Source organism: Eschrichtius robustus, chromosome 7, assembly GCF_028021215.1.
Source record: "Eschrichtius robustus isolate mEscRob2 chromosome 7, mEscRob2.pri, whole genome shotgun sequence".
NCBI lineage: Eukaryota > Metazoa > Chordata > Mammalia > Artiodactyla > Eschrichtiidae > Eschrichtius > Eschrichtius robustus.
Genome location: NC_090830.1, coordinates 17,154,862 through 17,170,073, shown reverse-complemented (window position 1 = coordinate 17,170,073; position 15,212 = coordinate 17,154,862).

The window sequence follows — 15,212 nt, the reverse complement described above, 5'->3', positions numbered from 1 at the left end:
ATGAATGTGGTCATGGATCATTGTGATGACAAGTGTCGTGGAGCATTGTGATGACAGGGGTCATAGAGCATTGTGATGACACGGTTATGGAATATTGTGATGACCAGAATTCTGTAGCACTGTGATGAAAAGGGAATGGGGCATTGTGATTACAGTGGTCATGGAGCATTGTGATGACAATTGTTCTAGAACATTGTGATGACAGGGATCATGGAGCATAGTGATGAATGCGGCCATGGAGCATTGTGATGACAGGCGTCATGGGACAATGTGTTCACAGTAGTCATGGAGCATTGGTAGGAATGGAACATGGAGCAAAGTGATTTCAGGGGCCATGAAAATTTGTGAATACATAGACCATGGAGTATTCAGATGAATGTGGTCAAGGATCATTGTGACAAAAAGTGTCCTGGAATATTGTGATGACACGGTTCATGGAGCATTGCGATGACAAGGGCCATGGCGAAATGTGAAGACAGGTGTCATGGGGCATTGTGATGACAGTGGTCATCTAGAATTGTGAAGAAAGATATCATGGAGCACTGGGATGATAGGGGCCATGGAACATTGTGATGACAGGGGTCATGGGGCATTGTGATGACACGGCCATGGAACATTATGATGACAATAATTCTGGAGCATTGTGATAAAAAGGGCATGGACCATTGTGATTAAAGGGGCCAAGGAGCATTCTGATGACAACGGCATGGAACATTGTGATGACAAGGGTCATCGAGCATTGTGATGATAGTGGTTATGAAGCATTGTGATGAATGTGGTCATGAATCATTGTGATAAAAAGGGCATGGACCATTGTGATTAGAGGGGCCAAGGAGCATTCTGATGACAACGGAATGGAGCATTATGATGACAAGGGTCATCGAGCATTGTGATGATAGTGGTCATGAAGCATTTTGATGAATGTGGTCATGGATCATTGTGATGACAAGTGTCGTGGAACATTATGATGACAGGGGTCATAGAGCATTTTGATGACACGGTTATGGAATATTGTGATGACCAGAATTCTGTAGCACTGTGATGAAAAGGGAATGGAGCATTGTGATTACAGGGGTCATGGAGCATTGTTTTGACAATTGTTCTAGAATATTGTGATGACAGGGATCATGGAGCATAGTGATGAAAGGGGCCATGGAGCATTGTGATGACAGGCGTCATGGGACATTGTGTTGACAGTGATCATGGAGCATTGTTAGAAAGGGAACATGGAGCAATTTGATTTCAGGGGCCATGAACAATTGTGAATACATAGTCCATGGAGTATTCAGATGAATGTGGTCAAGGATCATTGTGACGAGAAGTGTCCTGGAATATTGTGATGACACGGTTCATGGAGCATTGTGATGACAAGGGCCATGGCGAAATGTGAAGACAGGTGTCATGGGGCATTGTGATGACAGTGGTCATCTAGAATTGTGAAGAAAGATATCATGGAGCACAGGGATGACAGGGGCCATGGAGCATTGTGATGACAGGGGTCATGGGGCATTGGGATGACACGGCCATAGAACATTATGATGACAAGAATTCTGGAGCATTGTGATAAAAAGGTCATGGACAATTGTGATTAGAGGGGCCAAGGAGCATTCTGATGACAACGGCATGGAGCATTGTGATGACAAGGGTCATCGAGCATTGTGATGACAGTGGTCATGAAGCATTGTGATGAATGTGGTCATGGATCATTGTGATGACAAGTGTCGTGGAACATTGTGATGACAGGGTCATAGAGCATTGTGATGACACGGTTATGGAATATTGTGATGACCAGTATTCTGTAGCACAGTGATGAAAAGGGCATGGAGCATTGTGATTACAGGGGTCATGGAGCATTGTGATGACAATTGTTCTAGAACATTGTGATGACAGGGATCATGGATCATAGTGATGAAAGGGGCAATGGAGCATTGTTTTGACAGGCGTCATGGGACATTGTGTTCACAGTGGTCATGGAGCATTGTTAGAAAGGGAACATGGAGCAATTTGATTTCAGGGGCCATGAAAAATTGTGAATACATACGCCATGGAGTATTCAGATGAATTTGGTCAAGGATCATTGTGACGAAAAGTGTCCTGGAATATTGTGATGACACGGTTCATGGAGCATTGCGATGACAAGGGCCATGGCGAAATGTGAAGACAGGTGTCATGGGGCATTGTGATGACACTTGTCATCTAGAATTGTGAAGAAAGATATCATGGAGCACTGGGATGACAGGGGCCATGGAACATTGTGATGACAGTGGTCATGGAGCATTGTGATGACACGGCCATGGAACATTATGATGACAAGAATTCTGACGCATTGTGATAAAAAGGGCATGGACCATTGTGATTAGAGGGGCCAAGGAGCATTCTGATGACAGCGGCATGGAGCATTGTGATGACAATGATCATCGAGCATTGTGATGACAGTGGTCATGAAGCATTGTGATGAATGTGGTCATGGATCATTGTGATGACAAGTGTCGTGGATCATTGTGATGACAGGGGTCATAGAGCATTGTGATGACATGGTTAAGGAATATTGTGATGACCAGAATTCTGTAGCACTGTGATGAAAAGGGAATGGGGCATTGTGATTACAGTGGTCATGGAGCATTGCGATGACAGGTGTCAAGGGGCATTGTGATGACACGGCCATAGAACATTATGATGACAAGAATTCTGGAGCATTGTGAAAAAAGTTCATGGACAATTGTGATTAGAGGGGCCAAGGAGCATTCTGATGACACGGTTCATGGAGCATTGCGATGACAAGGGCCATGGCGAAATGTGAAGACAGGTGTCATGGGGCATTGTGATGACAGTGGTCATCTAGAATTGTGAAGAAAGATATCATGGAGCACTGGGATGATAGGGGCCATGGAACATTGTGATGACAGGGGTCATGGGGCATTGTGATGACACGGCCATGGAACATTATGATGACAATAATTCTGGAGCATTGTGATAAAAAGGGCATGGACCATTGTGATTAAAGGGGCCAAGGAGCATTCTGATGACAACGGCATGGAACATTGTGATGACAAGGGTCATCGAGCATTGTGATGATAGTGGTTATGAAGCATTGTGATGAATGTGGTCATGAATCATTGTGATAAAAAGGGCATGGACCATTGTGATTAGAGGGGCCAAGGAGCATTCTGATGACAACGGAATGGAGCATTATGATGACAAGGGTCATCGAGCATTGTGATGATAGTGGTCATGAAGCATTGTGATGAATGTGGTCATGGATCATTGTGATGACAAGTGTCGTGGAACATTATGATGACACGGGTCATAGAGCATTTTGATGACACGGTTATGGAATATTGTGATGACCAGAATTCTGTAGCACTGTGATGAAAAGGGAATGGAGCATTGTGATTACAGGGGTCATGGAGCATTGTTTTGACAATTGTTCTAGAATATTGTGATGACAGGGATCATGGAGCATAGTGATGAAAGGGGCCATGGAGCATTGTGATGACAGGCGTCATGGGACATTGTGTTGACAGTGATCATGGAGCATTGTTAGAAAGGGAACATGGAGCAATTTGATTTCAGGGGCCATGAACAATTGTGAATACATAGTCCATGGAGTATTCAGATGAATGTGGTCAAGGATCATTGTGACGAGAAGTGTCCTGGAATATTGTGAAGACACGGTTCATGGAGCATTGTGATGACAAGGGCCATGGCGAAATGTGAAGACAGGTGTCATGGGGCATTGTGATGACAGTGGTCATCTAGAATTGTGAAGAAAGATATCATGGAGCACAGGGATGACAGGGGCCATGGAGCATTGTGATGACAGGGGTCATGGGGCATTGGGATGACACGGCCATAGAACATTATGATGAAAAGAATTCTGGAGCATTGTGATAAAAAGGTCATGGACAATTGTGATTAGAGGGGCCAAGGAGCATTCTGATGACAACGGCATGGAGCATTGTGATGACAAGGGTCATCGAGCATTGTGATGACAGTGGTCATGAAGCATTGTGATGAATGTGGTCATGGATCATTGTGATGACAAGTGTCGTGGAACATTGTGATGACAGGGTCATAGAGCATTGTGATGACACGGTTATGGAATATTGTGATGACCAGTATTCTGTAGCACAGTGATGAAAAGGGCATGGAGCATTGTGATTACAAGGGTCATGGAGCATTGTGATGACAATTGTTCTAGAACATTGTGATGACAGGGATCATGGAGCATAGTGATGAAAGGGGCAATGGAGCATTGTTTTGACAGGCGTCATGGGACATTGTGTTCACAGTGGTCATGGAGCATTGTTAGAAAGGGAACATGGAGCAATTTGATTTCAGGGGCCATGAAAAATTGCGAATACATACGCCATGGAGTATTCAGATGAATTTGGTCAAGGATCATTGTGACGAAAAGTGTCCTGGAATATTGTGATGACACGGTTCATGGAGCATTGCGATGACAAGGGCCATGGCGAAATGTGAAGACAGGTGTCATGGGGCATTGTGATGACAGGGGTCATGGGGCATTGTGATGACAAGGGTCATCGAGCATTGTGATGATAGTGGTCATGAAGCATTGTGATGAATGTGGTCATGGATCATTGTGATGACAAGTGTCGTGGAGCATTGTGATGACAGGGGTCATAGAGCATTGTGATGACACGGTTATGGAATATTGTGATGACCAGAATTCTGTAGCACAGTGATGAAAAGGGCATGGAGCATTGTGATTACAGGGGTCATGGAGCATTGTGATGACAATTGTTTAGAACATTGTGAAGACAAGGATCATGGAGCATAGTGATTAAAGGGGCCATGGAGCATTGTGATGACAGGCGTCATGGGACATTGTGTTGACAGTGGTCATGGAGCATTGTTAGAAAGGGAACATGGAGCAATTTGATTTCAGGGGCCATGAAAAATTGCGAATACATACGCCATGGAGTATTCAGATGAATGTGGTCAAGGATCATTGTGACGAAAAGTGTCCTGGAATATTGTGATGACACGGTTCATGGAGCATTGCGATGACAAGGGCCATGGCGAAATGTGAAGACAGGTGTCATGGGGCATTGTGAAGACAGTGGTCATGTAGTATTGTGAAGAAAGATATCATGGAGCACTGGGATGACAGGGGCCATGGAGCATTGTGATGACAGGGGTCATGGGGCATTGTGATGACACGGCCATGGAACATTATGATGACAAGAATTCTGGAGCATTGTGATAAAAAGGGCATGGACCATTGTGATTAGAGGGGCCAAGGAGCATTCTGATGACAACGGCATGGAGCATTGTGATGACAAGGGTCATCGAGCATTGTGATGACAGTGGTCATGAAGCATTGTGATAAATGTGGTCATGGATCATTGTGATGACAAGTGTCGTAGAGCAATGTGATGACACGGTTATGGAATATTGTGATGACCAGAATTCTGTAGCACTGTGATGAAAAGGGAATGGAGCATTGTGATTACAGGGGTCATGGAGCATTGTGATGACAATTGTTCTAGAACATTGTGAAGACAGGGATCATGGAGCATAGTGATGAAAGGGGCCATGGAGCATTGTGATGACAGGCGTCATGGGACAATGTGTTGACAGTGGTCATGGAGCCTTGTTAGAACGGGAACATGGAGCAATTTGATTTCAGGGGTCATGAAAAATTGTGAATACATAGGCCATGGAGTATTCAGATGAATGTGGTCAAGGATCATTGTGACGAAAATTGTCCTGGAATATTGTGATGACACGGTTCATGGAGCATTGCGATGACAAGGGCCATGGCGAAATGTGAAGACAGGTGTCATGGGGCATTGTGATGACAGTGGTCATCTAGAATTGTGAAGAAAGATATCATGGAGCACTGGGATGATAGGGGCCATGGAACATTGTGATGACAGGGGTCATGGGGCATTGTGATGACACGGCCATGGAACATTATGATGACAAGAATTCTGGAGCATTGTGATAAAAAGGTCATGGACCATTGTGATTAGAGGGGCCAAGGAGCATTCTGATGACAACGGCATGGAGCATTGTGATGACAAGGGTCATCGAGCATTGTAATGACAGTGGTCATGAAGCATTGTGATGAATGTGGTCATGGATCATTGTGATGACAAGTGTCGTGGAGCATTGTGATGACAGGGGTCATAGAGCATTGTGATGACACGGTTATGGAATATTGTGATGACCAGAATTCTGTAGCACTGTGATGAAAAAGGAATGGAGCATTGTGATTACAGGGGTCATGGAGCATTGTGATGACACGGCCGTAGAAAATTATGATGACAAGAATTCTGGAGCATTGTGAAAAAAGTTCATGGACAATTGTGATTAGAGGGGCCAAGGAGCATTCTGATGACAACGGCATGGAGCATTGTGATGACATGTGTCATCGAGCATTGAGATGACAGTGGTCATGAAGTATTTAGATGAATGTGGTCATGGATCATTGTGATGACAAGTGTCGTGGAGCATTGTGATGACAGGGGTCATAGAGCATTGTGATGACACGGTTATGGAATATTGTGATGACCTGAATTCTGTAGCACTGTGATGAAAAGGGAATGGGGCATTGTGATTACAGTGGTCATGGAGCATTGTGATGACAATTGTTCTAGAACATTGTGATGACAGGGATCATGGAGCATAGTGATGAATGCGGCCATGGAGCATTGTGATGACAGGCGTCATGGGACAATGTGTTCACAGTAGTCATGGAGCATTGGTAGGAATGGAACATGGAGCAAAGTGATTTCAGGGGCCATGAAAATTTGTGAATACATAGGCCATGGAGTATTCAGATGAATGTGGTCAAGGATCATTGTGACAAAAAGTGTCCTGGAATATTGTGATGACACGGTTCATGGAGCATTGCGATGACAAGGGCCATGGCGAAATGTGAAGACAGGTGTCATGGGGCATTGTGATGACAGTGGTCATCTAGAATTGTGAAGAAAGATATCATGGAGCACTGGGATGATAGGGGCCATGGAACATTGTGATGACAGGGGTCATGGGGCATTGTGATGACACGGCCATGGAACATTATGATGACAATAATTCTGGAGCATTGTGATAAAAAGGGCATGGACCATTGTGATTAAAGGGGCCAAGGAGCATTCTGATGACAACGGCATGGAACATTGTGATGACAAGGGTCATCGAGCATTGTGATGATAGTGGTTATGAAGCATTGTGATGAATGTGGTCATGAATCATTGTGATAAAAAGGGCATGGACCATTGTGATTAGAGGGGCCAAGGAGCATTCTGATGACAACGGAATGGAGCATTATGATGACAAGGGTCATCGAGCATTGTGATGATAGTGGTCATGAAGCATTGTGATGAATGTGGTCATGGATCATTGTGATGACAAGTGTCGTGGAACATTATGATGACAGGGGTCATAGAGCATTTTGATGACACGGTTATGGAATATTGTGATGACCAGAATTCTGTAGCACTGTGATGAAAAGGGAATGGAGCATTGTGATTACAGGGGTCATGGAGCATTGTTTTGACAATTGTTCTAGAATATTGTGATGACAGGGATCATGGAGCATAGTGATGAAAGGGGCCATGGAGCATTGTGATGACAGGCGTCATGGGACATTGTGTTGACAGTGATCATGGAGCATTGTTAGAAAGGGAACATGGAGCAATTTGATTTCAGGGGCCATGAACAATTGTGAATACATAGTCCATGGAGTATTCAGATGAATGTGGTCAAGGATCATTGTGACGAGAAGTGTCCTGGAATATTGTGATGACACGGTTCATGGAGCATTGTGATGACAAGGGCCATGGCGAAATGTGAAGACAGGTGTCATGGGGCATTGTGATGACAGTGGTCATCTAGAATTGTGAAGAAAGATATCATGGAGCACAGGGATGACAGGGGCCATGGAGCATTGTGATGACAGGGGTCATGGGGCATTGGGATGACACGGCCATAGAACATTATGATGACAAGAATTCTGGAGCATTGTGATAAAAAGGTCATGGACAATTGTGATTAGAGGGGCCAAGGAGCATTCTGATGACAACGGCATGGAGCATTGTGATGACAAGGGTCATCGAGCATTGTGATGACAGTGGTCATGAAGCATTGTGATGAATGTGGTCATGGATCATTGTGATGACAAGTGTCGTGGAACATTGTGATGACAGGGTCATAGACCATTGTGATGACACGGTTATGGAATATTGTGATGACCAGTATTCTGTAGCACAGTGATGAAAAGGGCATGGAGCATTGTGATTACAGGGGTCATGGAGCATTGTGATGACAATTGTTCTAGAACATTGTGATGACAGGGATCATGGATCATAGTGATGAAAGGGGCAATGGAGCATTGTTTTGACAGGCGTCATGGGACATTGTGTTCACAGTGGTCATGGAGCATTGTTAGAAAGGGAACATGGAGCAATTTGATTTCAGGGGCCATGAAAAATTGTGAATACATACGCCATGGAGTATTCAGATGAATTTGGTCAAGGATCATTGTGACGAAAAGTGTCCTGGAATATTGTGATGACACGGTTCATGGAGCATTGCGATGACAAGGGCCATGGCGAAATGTGAAGACAGGTGTCATGGGGCATTGTGATGACACTTGTCATCTAGAATTGTGAAGAAAGATATCATGGAGCACTGGGATGACAGGGGCCATGGAACATTGTGATGACAGTGGTCATGGAGCATTGTGATGACACGGCCATGGAACATTATGATGACAAGAATTCTGACGCATTGTGATAAAAAGGGCATGGACCATTGTGATTAGAGGGGCCAAGGAGCATTCTGATGACAGCGGCATGGAGCATTGTGATGACAATGATCATCGAGCATTGTGATGACAGTGGTCATGAAGCATTGTGATGAATGTGGTCATGGATCATTGTGATGACAAGTGTCGTGGATCATTGTGATGACAGGGGTCATAGAGCATTGTGATGACATGGTTAAGGAATATTGTGATGACCAGAATTCTGTAGCACTGTGATGAAAAGGGAATGGGGCATTGTGATTACAGTGGTCATGGAGCATTGCGATGACAGGTGTCAAGGGGCATTGTGATGACACGGCCATAGAACATTATGATGACAAGAATTCTGGAGCATTGTGAAAAAAGTTCATGGACAATTGTGATTAGAGGGGCCAAGGAGCATTCTGATGACACGGTTCATGGAGCATTGCGATGACAAGGGCCATGGCGAAATGTGAAGACAGGTGTCATGGGGCATTGTGATGACAGTGGTCATCTAGAATTGTGAAGAAAGATATCATGGAGCACTGGGATGATAGGGGCCATGGAACATTGTGATGACAGGGGTCATGGGGCATTGTGATGACACGGCCATGGAACATTATGATGACAATAATTCTGGAGCATTGTGATAAAAAGGGCATGGACCATTGTGATTAAAGGGGCCAAGGAGCATTCTGATGACAACGGCATGGAACATTGTGATGACAAGGGTCATCGAGCATTGTGATGATAGTGGTTATGAAGCATTGTGATGAATGTGGTCATGAATCATTGTGATAAAAAGGGCATGGACCATTGTGATTAGAGGGGCCAAGGAGCATTCTGATGACAACGGAATGGAGCATTATGATGACAAGGGTCATCGAGCATTGTGATGATAGTGGTCATGAAGCATTGTGATGAATGTGGTCATGGATCATTGTGATGACAAGTGTCGTGGAACATTATGATGACACGGGTCATAGAGCATTTTGATGACACGGTTATGGAATATTGTGATGACCAGAATTCTGTAGCACTGTGATGAAAAGGGAATGGAGCATTGTGATTACAGGGGTCATGGAGCATTGTTTTGACAATTGTTCTAGAATATTGTGATGACAGGGATCATGGAGCATAGTGATGAAAGGGGCCATGGAGCATTGTGATGACAGGCGTCATGGGACATTGTGTTGACAGTGATCATGGAGCATTGTTAGAAAGGGAACATGGAGCAATTTGATTTCAGGGGCCATGAACAATTGTGAATACATAGTCCATGGAGTATTCAGATGAATGTGGTCAAGGATCATTGTGACGAGAAGTGTCCTGGAATATTGTGAAGACACGGTTCATGGAGCATTGTGATGACAAGGGCCATGGCGAAATGTGAAGACAGGTGTCATGGGGCATTGTGATGACAGTGGTCATCTAGAATTGTGAAGAAAGATATCATGGAGCACAGGGATGACAGGGGCCATGGAGCATTGTGATGACAGGGGTCATGGGGCATTGGGATGACACGGCCATAGAACATTATGATGAAAAGAATTCTGGAGCATTGTGATAAAAAGGTCATGGACAATTGTGATTAGAGGGGCCAAGGAGCATTCTGATGACAACGGCATGGAGCATTGTGATGACAAGGGTCATCGAGCATTGTGATGACAGTGGTCATGAAGCATTGTGATGAATGTGGTCATGGATCATTGTGATGACAAGTGTCGTGGAACATTGTGATGACAGGGTCATAGAGCATTGTGATGACACGGTTATGGAATATTGTGATGACCAGTATTCTGTAGCACAGTGATGAAAAGGGCATGGAGCATTGTGATTACAAGGGTCATGGAGCATTGTGATGACAATTGTTCTAGAACATTGTGATGACAGGGATCATGGAGCATAGTGATGAAAGGGGCAATGGAGCATTGTTTTGACAGGCGTCATGGGACATTGTGTTCACAGTGGTCATGGAGCATTGTTAGAAAGGGAACATGGAGCAATTTGATTTCAGGGGCCATGAAAAATTGCGAATACATACGCCATGGAGTATTCAGATGAATTTGGTCAAGGATCATTGTGACGAAAAGTGTCCTGGAATATTGTGATGACACGGTTCATGGAGCATTGCGATGACAAGGGCCATGGCGAAATGTGAAGACAGGTGTCATGGGGCATTGTGATGACAGGGGTCATGGGGCATTGTGATGACAAGGGTCATCGAGCATTGTGATGATAGTGGTCATGAAGCATTGTGATGAATGTGGTCATGGATCATTGTGATGACAAGTGTCGTGGAGCATTGTGATGACAGGGGTCATAGAGCATTGGGATGACACGGTTATGGAATATTGTGATGACCAGAATTCTGTAGCACAGTGATGAAAAGGGCATGGAGCATTGTGATTACAGGGGTCATGGAGCATTGTGATGACAATTGTTTAGAACATTGTGAAGACAAGGATCATGGAGCATAGTGATTAAAGGGGCCATGGAGCATTGTGATGACAGGCGTCATGGGACATTGTGTTGACAGTGGTCATGGAGCATTGTTAGAAAGGGAACATGGAGCAATTTGATTTCAGGGGCCATGAAAAATTGCGAATACATACGCCATGGAGTATTCAGATGAATGTGGTCAAGGATCATTGTGACGAAAAGTGTCCTGGAATATTGTGATGACACGGTTCATGGAGCATTGCGATGACAAGGGCCATGGCGAAATGTGAAGACAGGTGTCATGGGGCATTGTGAAGACAGTGGTCATGTAGTATTGTGAAGAAAGATATCATGGAGCACTGGGATGACAGGGGCCATGGAGCATTGTGATGACAGGGGTCATGGGGCATTGTGATGACACGGCCATGGAACATTATGATGACAAGAATTCTGGAGCATTGTGATAAAAAGGGCATGGACCATTGTGATTAGAGGGGCCAAGGAGCATTCTGATGACAACGGCATGGAGCATTGTGATGACAAGGGTCATCGAGCATTGTGATGACAGTGGTCATGAAGCATTGTGATAAATGTGGTCATGGATCATTGTGATGACAAGTGTCGTAGAGCAATGTGATGACACGGTTATGGAATATTGTGATGACCAGAATTCTGTAGCACTGTGATGAAAAGGGAATGGAGCATTGTGATTACAGGGGTCATGGAGCATTGTGATGACAATTGTTCTAGAACATTGTGAAGACAGGGATCATGGAGCATAGTGATGAAAGGGGCCATGGAGCATTGTGATGACAGGCGTCATGGGACAATGTGTTGACAGTGGTCATGGAGCCTTGTTAGAACGGGAACATGGAGCAATTTGATTTCAGGGGTCATGAAAAATTGTGAATACATAGGCCATGGAGTATTCAGATGAATGTGGTCAAGGATCATTGTGACGAAAATTGTCCTGGAATATTGTGATGACACGGTTCATGGAGCATTGCGATGACAAGGGCCATGGCGAAATGTGAAGACAGGTGTCATGGGGCATTGTGATGACAGTGGTCATCTAGAATTGTGAAGAAAGATATCATGGAGCACTGGGATGATAGGGGCCATGGAACATTGTGATGACAGGGGTCATGGGGCATTGTGATGACACGGCCATGGAACATTATGATGACAAGAATTCTGGAGCATTGTGATAAAAAGGTCATGGACCATTGTGATTAGAGGGGCCAAGGAGCATTATGATGACAACGGCATGGAGCATTGTGATGACAAGGGTCATCGAGCATTGTAATGACAGTGGTCATGAAGCATTGTGATGAATGTGGTCATGGATCATTGTGATGACAAGTGTCGTGGAGCATTGTGATGACAGGGGTCATAGAGCATTGTGATGACACGGTTATGGAATATTGTGATGACCAGAATTCTGTAGCACTGTGATGAAAAAGGAATGGAGCATTGTGATTACAGGGGTCATGGAGCATTGTGATGACACGGCCGTAGAAAATTATGATGACAAGAATTCTGGAGCATTGTGAAAAAAGTTCATGGACAATTGTGATTAGAGGGGCCAAGGAGCATTCTGATGACAACGGCATGGAGCATTGTGATGACATGTGTCATCGAGCATTGAGATGACAGTGGTCATGAAGTATTTAGATGAATGTGGTCATGGATCATTGTGATGACAAGTGTCGTGGAGCATTGTGATGACAGGGGTCATAGAGCATTGTGATGACACGGTTATGGAATATTGTGATGACCTGAATTCTGTAGCACTGTGATGAAAAGGGAATGGGGCATTGTGATTACAGTGGTCATGGAGCATTGTGATGACAATTGTTCTAGAACATTGTGATGACAGGGATCATGGAGCATAGTGATGAATGCGGCCATGGAGCATTGTGATGACAGGCGTCATGGGACAATGTGTTCACAGTAGTCATGGAGCATTGGTAGGAATGGAACATGGAGCAAAGTGATTTCAGGGGCCATGAAAATTTGTGAATACATAGGCCATGGAGTATTCAGATGAATGTGGTGAAGGATCATTGTGACAAAAAGTGTCCTGGAATATTGTGATGACACGGTTCATGGAGCATTGCGATGACAAGGGCCATGGCGAAATGTGAAGACAGGTGTCATGGGGCATTGTGATGACAGTGGTCATCTAGAATTGTGAAGAAAGATATCATGGAGCACTGGGATGATAGGGGCCATGGAACATTGTGATGACAGGGGTCATGGGGCATTGTGATGACACGGCCATGGAACATTATGATGACAATAATTCTGGAGCATTGTGATAAAAAGGGCATGGACCATTGTGATTAAAGGGGCCAAGGAGCATTCTGATGACAACGGCATGGAACATTGTGATGACAATGGTCATCGAGCATTGTGATGATAGTGGTTATGAAGCATTGTGATGAATGTGGTCATGAATCATTGTGATAAAAAGGGCATGGACCATTGTGATTAGAGGGGCCAAGGAGCATTCTGATGACAACGGAATGGAGCATTATGATGACAAGGGTCATCGAGCATTGTGATGATAGTGGTCATGAAGCATTGTGATGAATGTGGTCATGGATCATTGTGATGACAAGTGTCGTGGAACATTATGATGACAGGGGTCATAGAGCATTTTGATGACACGGTTATGGAATATTGTGATGACCAGAATTCTGTAGCACTGTGATGAAAAGGGAATGGAGCATTGTGATTACAGGGGTCATGGAGCATTGTTTTGACAATTGTTCTAGAATATTGTGATGACAGGGATCATGGAGCATAGTGATGAAAGGGGCCATGGAGCATTGTGATGACAGGCGTCATGGGACATTGTGTTGACAGTGATCATGGAGCATTGTTAGAAAGGGAACATGGAGCAATTTGATTTCAGGGGCCATGAACAATTGTGAATACATAGTCCATGGAGTATTCAGATGAATGTGGTCAAGGATCATTGTGACGAGAAGTGTCCTGGAATATTGTGATGACACGGTTCATGGAGCATTGTGATGACAAGGGCCATGGCGAAATGTGAAGACAGGTGTCATGGGGCATTGTGATGACAGTGGTCATCTAGAATTGTGAAGAAAGATATCATGGAGCACAGGGATGACAGGGGCCATGGAGCATTGTGATGACAGGGGTCATGGGGCATTGGGATGACACGGCCATAGAACATTATGATGACAAGAATTCTGGAGCATTGTGATAAAAAGGTCATGGACAATTGTGATTAGAGGGGCCAAGGAGCATTCTGATGACAACGGCATGGAGCATTGTGATGACAAGGGTCATCGAGCATTGTGATGACAGTGGTCATGAAGCATTGTGATGAATGTGGTCATGGATCATTGTGATGACAAGTGTCGTGGAACATTGTGATGACAGGGTCATAGAGCATTGTGATGACACGGTTATGGAATATTGTGATGACCAGTATTCTGTAGCACAGTGATGAAAAGGGCATGGAGCATTGTGATTACAGGGGTCATGGAGCATTGTGATGACAATTGTTCTAGAACATTGTGATGACAGGGATCATGGATCATAGTGATGAAAGGGGCAATGGAGCATTGTTTTGACAGGCGTCATGGGACATTGTGTTCACAGTGGTCATGGAGCATTGTTAGAAAGGGAACATGGAGCAATTTGATTTCAGGGGCCATGAAAAATTGTGAATACATACGCCATGGAGTATTCAGATGAATTTGGTCAAGGATCATTGTGACGAAAAGTGTCCTGGAATATTGTGATGACACGGTTCATGGAGCATTGCGATGACAAGGGCCATGGCGAAATGTGAAGACAGGTGTCATGGGGCATTGTGATGACACTTGTCATCTAGAATTGTGAAGAAAGATATCATGGAGCACTGGGATGACAGGGGCCATGGAACATTGTGATGACAGTGGTCATGGAGCATTGTGATGACACGGCCATGGAACATTATGATGACAAGAATTCTGACGCATTGTGA